We start from the raw sequence: 11257 nt of genomic DNA on the forward strand, positions 1-11257 counted from the left end.
GAAGGGAGAAAGGAAAAACAGGGCAAGGCATGCTAATCAAAGATCACAAAAGGATAAGGTCAGCTTACTGAAAGGGCCATGCCCAATGAAGATTCCACCACGCCCACCGGGCTCATTGTTTCGATGGCCCGTAGCTCTTTCTTGTTGAAGCGGTAGAAGTGGCTGACGGCGTAGTTCACCGTCTCGTACACCATCCCCCTAAAGACATCTGAGATCTTCTCCAGATCCTAGGGGTCCACCAGGATGCGTACCTCGGGAGGCACAATCTCCGAAGTCCCAGGCTCCGCCCCTGTGTCTCGGACGAAGGCCGAAGCTCGCGTAGGGGGTGGGGGCATTCTCCCCCCTGCAGCAGGAGGTACAATTTTCTCGACCTGGGCGGCTGGGGGCTACTATTTCTCCTTTGCAGGAGACTTGGTTGGGGTCCCGACGACTTTCTTCACCATCCGGAGCTTCTTCATTTTGGGCCCAGAGGCCCCAGCTGAGGGGTTCCCCCCGGCGAACACAGCCCGCAGATTTTTTCCCCCGAACTGAGACATCTCCACTGACAAAACAAATATATGGTTAGTACCCAAGTTAGCAGTCATGCAAAAACAAAAACAAAGGGAAAAAAATGTGAAATTCAAGTATATATATGTACTAAAGGGAATACTACCCCCCGAGCTAGAAGAAGGGCCAGTGGCTGACGACCATTGGCCACGGAGCTTCTGCGGGGGAATCTAAGGCAATTATTTCTTGAGTTGGCGCAGGTTCTAGATCCGAGGCTGTCTCAGGACTAGACTCTTCTACGTATTGCCTAAGACCTGGAGCTACGGCACCCTCCCGGAGTGATGGCCATGACCGAAGGTTAGTCCCATACACCTCAAATAGGATCGACATAAAAGCTAGGGTGTTGTCTACAAATATGGTACCCCTAGGACGACTACTTTCATAATTCAACACGAGCTGGTCGACGTAGTGGAGCAAGGTTTCATCTAAGTCTCTGTCGCTTTGATGGCGTTAGACGATCTGTTTGGGATTGAGCCTAGCTAGCTGGGGGTCTGCAGTGGCCCTATCTAAGTTCCTAAACGTATAAGGGTTACCCTTGCCGGAGGGACCTGCAGCTGCTCCGGACCGGATCCTCACCTCGTCCATTCTTTGGGCGACCTCCAACGCCCGCTTCTTCGTCCTCACGAGGGGCACCTCGTCATCCTCTTCCTCCTCATCCTCATCCCCTGCGACCTCCTCCACGATGATAGGCCTCATATCGCGGGCTGGGGGAGGCACCCGGGGCCTCCTCAGGTTCATAGTCTGGCCTGGGGAGATCAGCTTACAGGCCAACATCATCTCGTCTGTCACGAGCTGACGATAGTCTTTTTTACTGGGGGGCAAGCCCGCCAGTGTCTCGTACTGGATCCCGAGGATCACAGACTTCTCTGTCCTCGCGAAGATAGCTGCAGAATTAATCTAAGACAGAAATGGATACAGGAGGAGCTAACTGGTACTTAACTTACGAGCTAAGGTTGAAAGGCACTTACGAGGACGGTTGAAGTAGTGCAGCTCGCAGTTTCGAAACCCCGTCGACATAAAGAATTGATCTTTGAAGTCGTTGGGGTGGCTGGGCAGCTCGATGACCGTAGTCGTGTTGGGGAACCGGGTTAAGTAATAAAACCCGTCACCTCGCCCCCGCTGCTCCGGGCTGGCCTTGAGGCAGAAGAAATACAGAATGTCTGCAGGAGTGGGGACCTCCCACTCCTGTTTCAAGAACAAGTATCTTAACCCTGCCAACAAATGGTAAGAGTTGGGGGGGAGCTGGAATGGGGCCAACCTCACGTAATTGAGGAAATCGACGAAGTACTGGTCCAACGTGAGGAAGGCCCCCGCCTTGAAATGTTCGTCGCTCCAGACCGAGAACACCTCATCAAGCGGCGCGTAGCTCCGCTCGCCTTCTAAGGGAGGTCGGGCAACCACGGTTCCTCTCCCCAGCTCGATGTTATGGGAGAGGAATATTTTGTTCACCCTCGCCTGGTCAGTGTTCTTCGAGACGATCCTCTCCGCCTCAAAGAATGCGTCGAGGGCCACCTCGAGCTCTCGTTCCACTGCTGGCCCGAAGTTGGGAATCGGGGATTCAACCATCACCTCCTTTCCCTTGTTTTGTTGGGAGGACGATCTGCCTACAGACTTCTTGGGAGCGTTCTTCTTGGGTCCCATCTAGTCGCTTAGCAAACAAAAAGAAGAAATTTTAGAAGAAGGCGACCTAAAAATGGAGAAAAATTTTAATGTGTTTCCTTGACACGAGCTGAGGTAAGCCCAGCCCGTGGAGAGTGAGACCACGCGGTCCTATGAACACGCGCCTGAGCTCCCAACAAATCCCCGATTACTCGGAATTCGTGTGTCAGGAGGGTCAGGATAGAATTTTCCTTGGAAGGAAAGTTTCAGTAGGCAAGAGAGGCAAAACCGCCTGTGAAGCATGTCCCCTAAGCTACCCGGTTTTGCACCCAAAATACTAGATACCTTAAGCCAGCGTACCTAAAATCCTACCCAGAAAATTTCCCCAGAAAACGCACCAATGCTCCTAAATGATTTTCTACTGCAAACGATACCCTAACCTAAAATGCTTTTACCTTTCATGCCCACAAAAAACCAACAAAACCCTGCATGTGGCTACAGTAAATATCTACCTAAGCTACAGCGAAAAATAATTTCAAAACATGCACATTCAGGAGACTTACAGAGTGTTCTGGTTGAGAAGGGGATGAAGGGATCGCCTGGGTTGGGGCTTCGTCGGAGTAGTTTATTCCAAAGCTTCGAAGGAGCCCTTACGCCTGAACTTCTTGAGTGCTGGGAATGGCAGCCGGAAAGTAGAGGGTTTTCTCTTTTGAAAATGAAGAGAGAAGAAGAAGAAAATTTCTGAAAAATTTCAAATGAGCGGGTGGCCCATGCGTAAGGTGGCCACCCTTTTTATATATGTGAAGGGCCGTAGGAATGCCCTGATGTGGGATCCAAGACCCTCCACTCGAAAGACGAAACGACAGCTGAGCATCGGCTAGGCCATTAAATGCGGTTCTCGGAAGACGTACCATCACCAACCACGATGTTCCACGTATTCGGCGACTGCGTAAAATGTGGAATATGAAGAGTTCATGAGGAAGCCTAAAAGCCCCTACTGTGGCCCTATATGACGTCGTGTACCACGAGCAAGGGCTTGGGGGGCAAATGTACGCCCTGGTTTTCCCACGGGCTGTTAGCAAGCTGAGGTACGGCCTAATCATATCTACCACGTGAACATCCCCGAGACCGAAGCTGCCATAGAAAGTTCCTACCTCCTCAGCTCTTGGTAGCCTAAGGGTTCGCCAAGATTAGACTGAGTTTGGACTCTGAAGGCCGCAGGTCGAGGGAAGCATCCAGCTCGTGGTACGAGCTAGAGTTGGAAGGTGTGACCTTTTATAAAGTCAACCACGCAAGGTAAACGTGCATATATCAGACATCACGTGTCTGATATATCCCTGACTTCTCGGACACGCAGCATGAACGTGCGCATTCAGACATCCACGACTGGGTTGAGCCGTGCGGCCCATTATCCCCCTTACCTATTGATTAGACCACACTTCATGTGTCAGGTTTTAGGAATTAATCATGAATGTCACAGAGTTGACATGATAGGTAAGAAGGTCACGGGATGACCTTCTTACCAACTCCTAGGTGCCCTCTCCTATAAATATGGAGACTCTGGGAGTTGCAAAGGGTTGGATTCTATTGTGTAAAAAATACCCTGTAAAAGAATACCAAGCATATAACAATAATATTGACTGGTGGAGTAGAAGGATTTTAACCTTTGAACCACCTAAAAACGTAATTGTGTCACCAGCTCATTCCTAAAAAGATCATTCATCTATTTCGGTTCAACATAAGCACTAATCCCTTCCTCTTATTTTCTTAATTACCTGTTGGCGAAGAACCGCGTCAACAACCATGGTCTTGGACAACAAACTGTTAAGTTAGAGGTCAGTTATTATTTTTCTATTTTTTTTTAGTGTAGTTCTAATCAATATTCACTGATTTCCACAGTCTATGTTTCATATTTGGTTTTGTGGGAGCCATATATATATATATAATTATATATTTGTTGTGGTTGAAAGGTTATGACTTATTGAATCAAATGGAACCATATATTCACAAGGTATAATGTTAATTAATAGGGATGGGATGCTGGCTTAAATATTGTGGTTCTTACCATACACATGCATACTAATATATACGGTATAGCAAGTAACTGTCTACCTTTTTTAGAAAGAACTACATCTCTGCTAGCTTGTATATGTTATTCTTCTCATCATTTGGTAATTTTCAAACTTGTGTTAATTAAATACAGTCTCAACTAAAATGGTTATTTACTCTTCCTGAAATTAGGCTATTGATATATACACAACAATCTAAAGAGCATGCAAAAGTGGAACAAGATAAACTTGCCAAAAGAATTCAAGACACAAGCTGAGATGGACACTTTACAAAAGTATGGACACAATGAAGATGGGGAGGTAAGTTATTGGTTTAAGAAGTTTCTTCTATAAATTAGTCTTGTATTTTTATGAAAAATATTTGCTGGGATCTAGATGACTTATTGAATTCGTATCTATCAATCTTGTTTGTATTATTTGATAATGTACTTTACTTTTTTGTTATGTTCTGCATGTTCTTTCTTTTCTTTTTGTCTTGGCAAGAAAAAATTTCGTGAGATTTTATGCATTGACACGCTGGTTTTTCTGTCTTGGTCATTACAAATTTTCATGCATTATGTATTCATACTTGTTCATGAATTTTTTTGAAGTTAGCTTGCATAAACCTAAACCCCCAAATGACTTAACCTATCGAACCCAATCGAGCATGCATCGAGCTTCATCTAACAACCATCGAATATGCATCGAACCCCCTAAATTCCTACTCATCGATGCTCATCGAACCCCCCAACGATGCCCATTGTACCCCCCATCGAACCATCGAGCAACATCAAATAAACAACGCAAAAGCTCACACTCGATATTCAACATACCCATTCCAAAATAGTTAAACAAATCAGATCAATATGCTCACACATGTAAAGTATACAACATTCACACAAAAAAATAAATAAAATCAAGGGAAATCGACCTTCATCTTTGTGATTTGATAAGGAGGAGAAGAGACGCGGAGGCGGGCGGAGGAGAAGAGATGCGGTTGGAGGGGTCCCGGTGCTTCGACGAGGGCGGAGGGGTTGTGCTTCGATGAGGGCGGAGGGGACTCGGTGCTTCGACGAAGGCGGTGCTTCAGAGGTTCGACAGAGAAGTGGACAGAGGCCAGACAGTGGTTCGACGGCGGCGAGACAAGCTTCTCTGATTGGGTTCGATGGTTCTCGATGGGTATCAGGGGGGAGAGATGAATGGAGAGAGAGAGAGAGAGAGAGAGAGAGAGAGAGAGAGAGAGAGAGAGAGAAGAGAGAGAGAGAGTGGAGAGAGAGAGGAGAATCAAAAGTGGGGGAAATTTTTTTGTGACATGAGCATTTTGGGTACTGTTAAAAGTTTTGGCATTATTTTGTAATGATAAAAATGCCTAGTATTTTTTTTGAATTACAAACTCCTATTAAGCATAAAAAATCAAATTTCCCATATATATTTTTTGTGAAATTATTACAAAATATCTTACATTTAGTCACAACAAAATTTGTGAGTAAAAGTAAAAAAAATTGACGAAAGAAAAATGATCACACATATGTTGTAACTAAAAAATTTGTGGTTAAACTTATTAGTCACAAAAATTACAATTTGGTGGGACTAAATGTGTTTTAGTCACATCAGATTTTATCATTATATATAATATGTTGCAATTAAAACTATATCAATGATAACTTATGTCTAAATATTACTATTTAGTCACAAATAATTTTTTATTTGTACTAGAAATTATTTACATACATATGTTGTCACTAAAATTTTGTGGTTAAAATTATTAGTCACAAAAACTATAATTTGATGGGACTAATAAATGTATTTTAGTCAAAACAAATTTCATCATTATATATATAATATGTTGCCATAAAAATTATATTAATGATAACTTGTCTCTAAATATTTTTGTTTAATCACAAATTATTTTTTGCTGAGACTAATTTTTGGTTTGTACTAAAAATTACATTTAATCACACACGATTTATGTTATGATTAAGGTAACTTTTTTGGTAGTGATGTTTTTGTACAGTCCATTACTTTGTTTTAGATAAAGTGGTGTAAAAGAGAAATAATCAGTCATCTCGATTAAATATAATGATTCAAATAAAGATCAATCAATAACAATTATCAAGTAATTTAAAGAATCTAGATTTTTAATTTTATTTGTCAGTGTGTGTGTGTGGAGAATAGTGTGAATAATAAGGGTGCTGGTGATATTTTTCATTAAGAAAAAGATAACAGAAGAGTTTGGAGTATGTAATTATTACGACAAGACACTTCATCGTTGGTACCTTTGCCCACTTTAAAATATTTGTTCACACCTATCTATCTTTAGAAAGAAGAAAACAAAAGTAAATGTCCACAACGATTCTCAAGTGTTAAACGTGTGTGGGTCAAAAAATAAAATATTATTGTGTTAATGGGAAGAAAAGTCCTTTGCTTTTTTTTTTTTTTTTGAAAATAAAAGTCTATTGCTTTCATTATTTATCTACCACTCGATTGAGATAGCAATTTATTTTTTCTTCTCTTTCAAGACACAATAATAAAAAAAATGAATACTGCATATTCTACAAGTTGGTACGTATTAGCTCCATCTTTCAAGATACAATTTCTTAATGTGAGATTTTATCTATCTATTTATTGGAGATAATTTTAGTATGATGGCTAGCAAAATAATACTAACATTACAAGAATAATAACTTTTGCCAGCCCAACTAAAATAATGCGTAAATAATACATTTTACATTTGAAAAGAAGGCTCTCCATCCTTCTTAATAACGGTTGGAGGGGAGTTGAAAGCCTGGTCAAAGAGAACAAGAAGCTTGCCAAGGAGAAAGAGGTAGTGATCGTGGAAAAGAAGCAGGTGTTTGATGGCCTAGAAAAAAGCTAAGGGATCATTAGAAAAGTCCAGATGCATCGCCAAAACAAACAAAGATGAAGCCTTGAAGTTTGAGAAGGAGTTCACAGAGAGTCGAGAGGAGTCGAACAAGCCGGGGAAGAGAGTTTTCGAGCTAGATCATAAGATAACGACTCTCGAGCAGGATGTACAACCAAAGCAACCTGAAGTACTTTAAAATGGCTACTTTTCAATTGTTTTGGAAATGCAATCAACATGTTGATTTTGATTATCTTCCCGAACATATGTAAAGCAAGCTGACCTGGAGAAATGCGCTACTCGTCTTGATGAGGAGAATGACCCTCCTGCTTCTCCTAATGAATATATTTCTTTGGCCACTGGTTTTAATGCTGGGGATGAATGCTGATACTCCCACCGACTAGCGTTCACCTGCTGCTTGATTTTCTCTATTTCTTATCGTGTAATACATTTTTTATACACTCATATGATCGAACCTAACATAACACTTTATACACTTCAATGTTTTTCATGCTTTCATTTTGCTCGTCTGTTTATATATTTTCATATGCTTTGTTTGTGCCTTATATCTCGTGTGCCCCCAATTGATCGATGGGCTTAAGGTGCTGAGTCACACTACTATAAATAAATATTTTTAGGGCTCGTATTGTGTGCTCTCTATGACAGAGCCTTAAAAAGTGAAAATTTTTATGGTACGCAACTAAAATAATATTTTAGGGCACTCGTTGCAAACTCTAAAAGAATGTTTTTAGAGTCGCAATCCATGTCTTTTAAGAACCTGTTGAGTACTTTTAAATAAAGTTTTAAGACTCTCGTCACGTGCCCTACAAAAATATTTTTAATGCAAGTTTGAATAAGAAAATGAAATCAAATTTTTTAAGGTGACTCAGTGTTACCTAGTTCACGATAATACCGAATTCCTTATTAAGTTAGTCATAAACATTTACCAATTTTATTTAATTTTCTCTAAAGAGATATGCTTTAAAAATACTTGCAAAGTAATTTAATAATTATTTAAATTAATTTGATTTTATTTGCAAAATGATGCATGGCTAAATGTATTGCAATTATACGAATAATAAATAACATAAATTAAAAAAAGGACAGAAATTTGGGAAAACGCAAAACCATCACAAACTGACAATGCTAATTAATGAAAATGATAGCAAAAATCCATAGAAATAATCTTCACACAAAATGGTCCAATCAATTTTATGTCATATCAAAATTATCAAAAAAAAAAATTGTTTTCAAAAGCCACACAAAAAATGGTCCAATCCTTGACAGGTGTCACTTTTTCTTTTGTCTTTTTATATTTACATTCGTTCCCTGCATAATTTTGGAATCTGTCAGCATTTTCTTTATTTTTCTTTTGCCACTTTTCATTAATCTCATATCTTACAAAACATGACAGAACTATTTGTCCATTTTCATTCTTTATTTTGACCATTTTATTTACTGTTTTTTTTTTGTAATTTTTGCATTGCATTGTTATTTTAATTAAAAAAGACAAAAAAAAACATTGTTTTGCTTTATGAATTATTTTGGAAAATTTTGTGCTTTAATTTATTCTTTCTATTTCATTTGATTCTTCCATTTTTTAATATTCTTTTCTCTATTCTTTATTATATATAATGTGCTAGAAAATACAACTGTGCTCAGTTTTTGTTATAATTAAAATATATATATTTTAGAGATTCCTTTTTACTTTAGCTGTACAACATATTTCATTATGGATACATACATGAGGGCATCATCACTGTAGTTTTTTTTCTTTTCTTTTTTATGATGGTGTTTATTCACAATTTTTCCTTTTTTTTATAATAAGTGTAAATTATGAATAAGAAATTTTATGTTTTGTGCAAGTCTTATTCTTGCCGATTACCAGTTTGAACCATTTATTTTTAAAAATGAACTTTTAAACCTCATGTTTTGTCAAAAATGCTAAAAATATGAATATATAAATTGATTATTTGAACACTATATTTTGATCGATTACCTGTTTTGACTCTTTATTTTTTAAAATTAACCTATAAATCATGTATTTATTCAAAAGCTTGATATTTTTTTTATACAAAGTAATTTTTATATAGTTTATGTTTAATAGTGTACGCCCTAAATATTCACGGGTTATGGGCGAGCTGAGAAATGGCATGATTATATCAGCCACGTGGAAGACACCTACCCGGAGCTGATGTTACAAGGTCCTACCTCTTTCAGCTCGAGGTAACCAAAGGTTTATTGCGATTGTCAAGGCATCGGGTCAGCAGAGTGGACACCACGGGCTGTGACTACATCAAGCTCGGGGCACGAGCTTGAGTTGGCACTTCTGACCTTTTATAAAGTCAACCACGCAATGTAAACGTGCATATATCAGACATCACGTGTTTGCCCTATTCCTGAATTCTTGGACACGCAGCAAAAACGTGCGTGTTCAGGCGTCCCACGACTAGTCTGGGCCATGCGACCCATTATCCCTCTTACCTATTGATTAGACCACACTTCGATGTCAGGTTTTAGGAATTAATCATGAATGTCTCAGAAGTGACATGATGGGTAAGATGATCACGGGATGACTTCCCTTGCCAACACCCAGGTGCCCTCTCCCTATAAATATGGAGACCCTGGGAGTTGCAAGGGGGGAACTTCAAATTTGTAAAGAAACACCCTGTAAAGAATATCAGAGAGATATCAATAATATCGACTGGTGGACTAGAAGGATTTTAACCTTTGAACAACCTAAAAAAGTATTCATGTGTAACGCCCCAACTCCAGGGACCGTTACGATGTGCCTTGTAAACAGTGCTAAACTCGCTAATCGAGTCATTTGGCCAAAACGTGTAACTAAGTATGATTAGCGGTTTAGGGATTAAACATTTTGGTTAATATATAACGTTTCACTAGAACTTTTAATATATACATTGGGATCCCGAAAATAAAGTTTTAGAGTTTATTATAGAAAATATTTACAACAGGCCGTTCTAAGCGGCAAAACAGGGTTCAACCCTAGTTCCACTTTAAACCTCGGCCATGGCGGACAAGTAGCTGCATATGTACACGTCATCACCTAAGATCTCCAACTCAAGGATGGTCCAGCTTCCTCTTGCCTTTACCTGCACCACGTAGCACCCGTGAGCCAAAGCCCAGCAAGAAAACACAATAGAGCATGATATAATATCAACAACGATCATAATAACCATTTAGGACTATCAGTCCAAGCAAATAGGTGACAATAGCCAAAAGTCACAATAATGAGTATCGCTCCCTCTAGCCATGTGACGATAGGGTCACCAGGGCTTAACCGATAAGTGATTCTTTCTTAAGTTTGATTAGGACAGGTGCAAGGTGATTAGTCACCAACATAACCTTCCTCACGACTCTAGAGTTAAAATTATGGACAACGTCCCTTAGCCATGTGACAAACGGTCACCGGGGTCATATTCCTTGGCTGAAATCATCTGGTCTTAGACTTCTCATTGACCTTCCGGTCGGTCCAGCATTAATACCCCATATGAGTCATTCAATGCCGACCTCGATTAGATCTAATCTTTATTTGGCCCGACGTTCACAACACACTGTCACCTCTGACCAGTGCTCAGCCCGTGGTGAACTTAACTAATAAGTCACAGCTCCACAGACGGATCTGACACCATTGTCGATTCTGACTAATAAGTCAGCGCCATACACAGGTAAGCCATGCCACCAAACATATATCACATGTCCAATATCCATAAACAAGGTATTTAGCATGCTTACTAACAGATACCTGTACAATTAGGACCATGCATAACCACAGAGGCTCAAGCTCTGAAGAATATCATACCCAGTGTACAAAGCATGTCCTAATCACATGTTTCTCATGCATCATATGCAATACATCCAGGAATCTAACATGCACCAATAACAGCCATGCATGTCACGTTTAATAGTCAACCAACATGCATCAAGAATAGCCATGCATGTCATACATAATAATCAACCGACATGCATCAATAATAACCACGCATGTCATACTCAGTAATCAACCAACATGCGTCATAATAGCCATGCATGTCACATATACACAGGGTGCAGTTTTCTTACCTCAAAGTCGAGCTAGAACGATTTAAAGAACGACCCTTGAGAACGATCAACTTTTAGTCCTTTAGCGGTCACCTAGCCATAACCAAATATAAGGTATCATCAATAAAAATGATCAACATAA

This window comes from Humulus lupulus, chromosome 6, assembly GCF_963169125.1.
Source record: "Humulus lupulus chromosome 6, drHumLupu1.1, whole genome shotgun sequence".
Classification (NCBI taxonomy): Eukaryota; Viridiplantae; Streptophyta; class Magnoliopsida; order Rosales; family Cannabaceae; genus Humulus; species Humulus lupulus.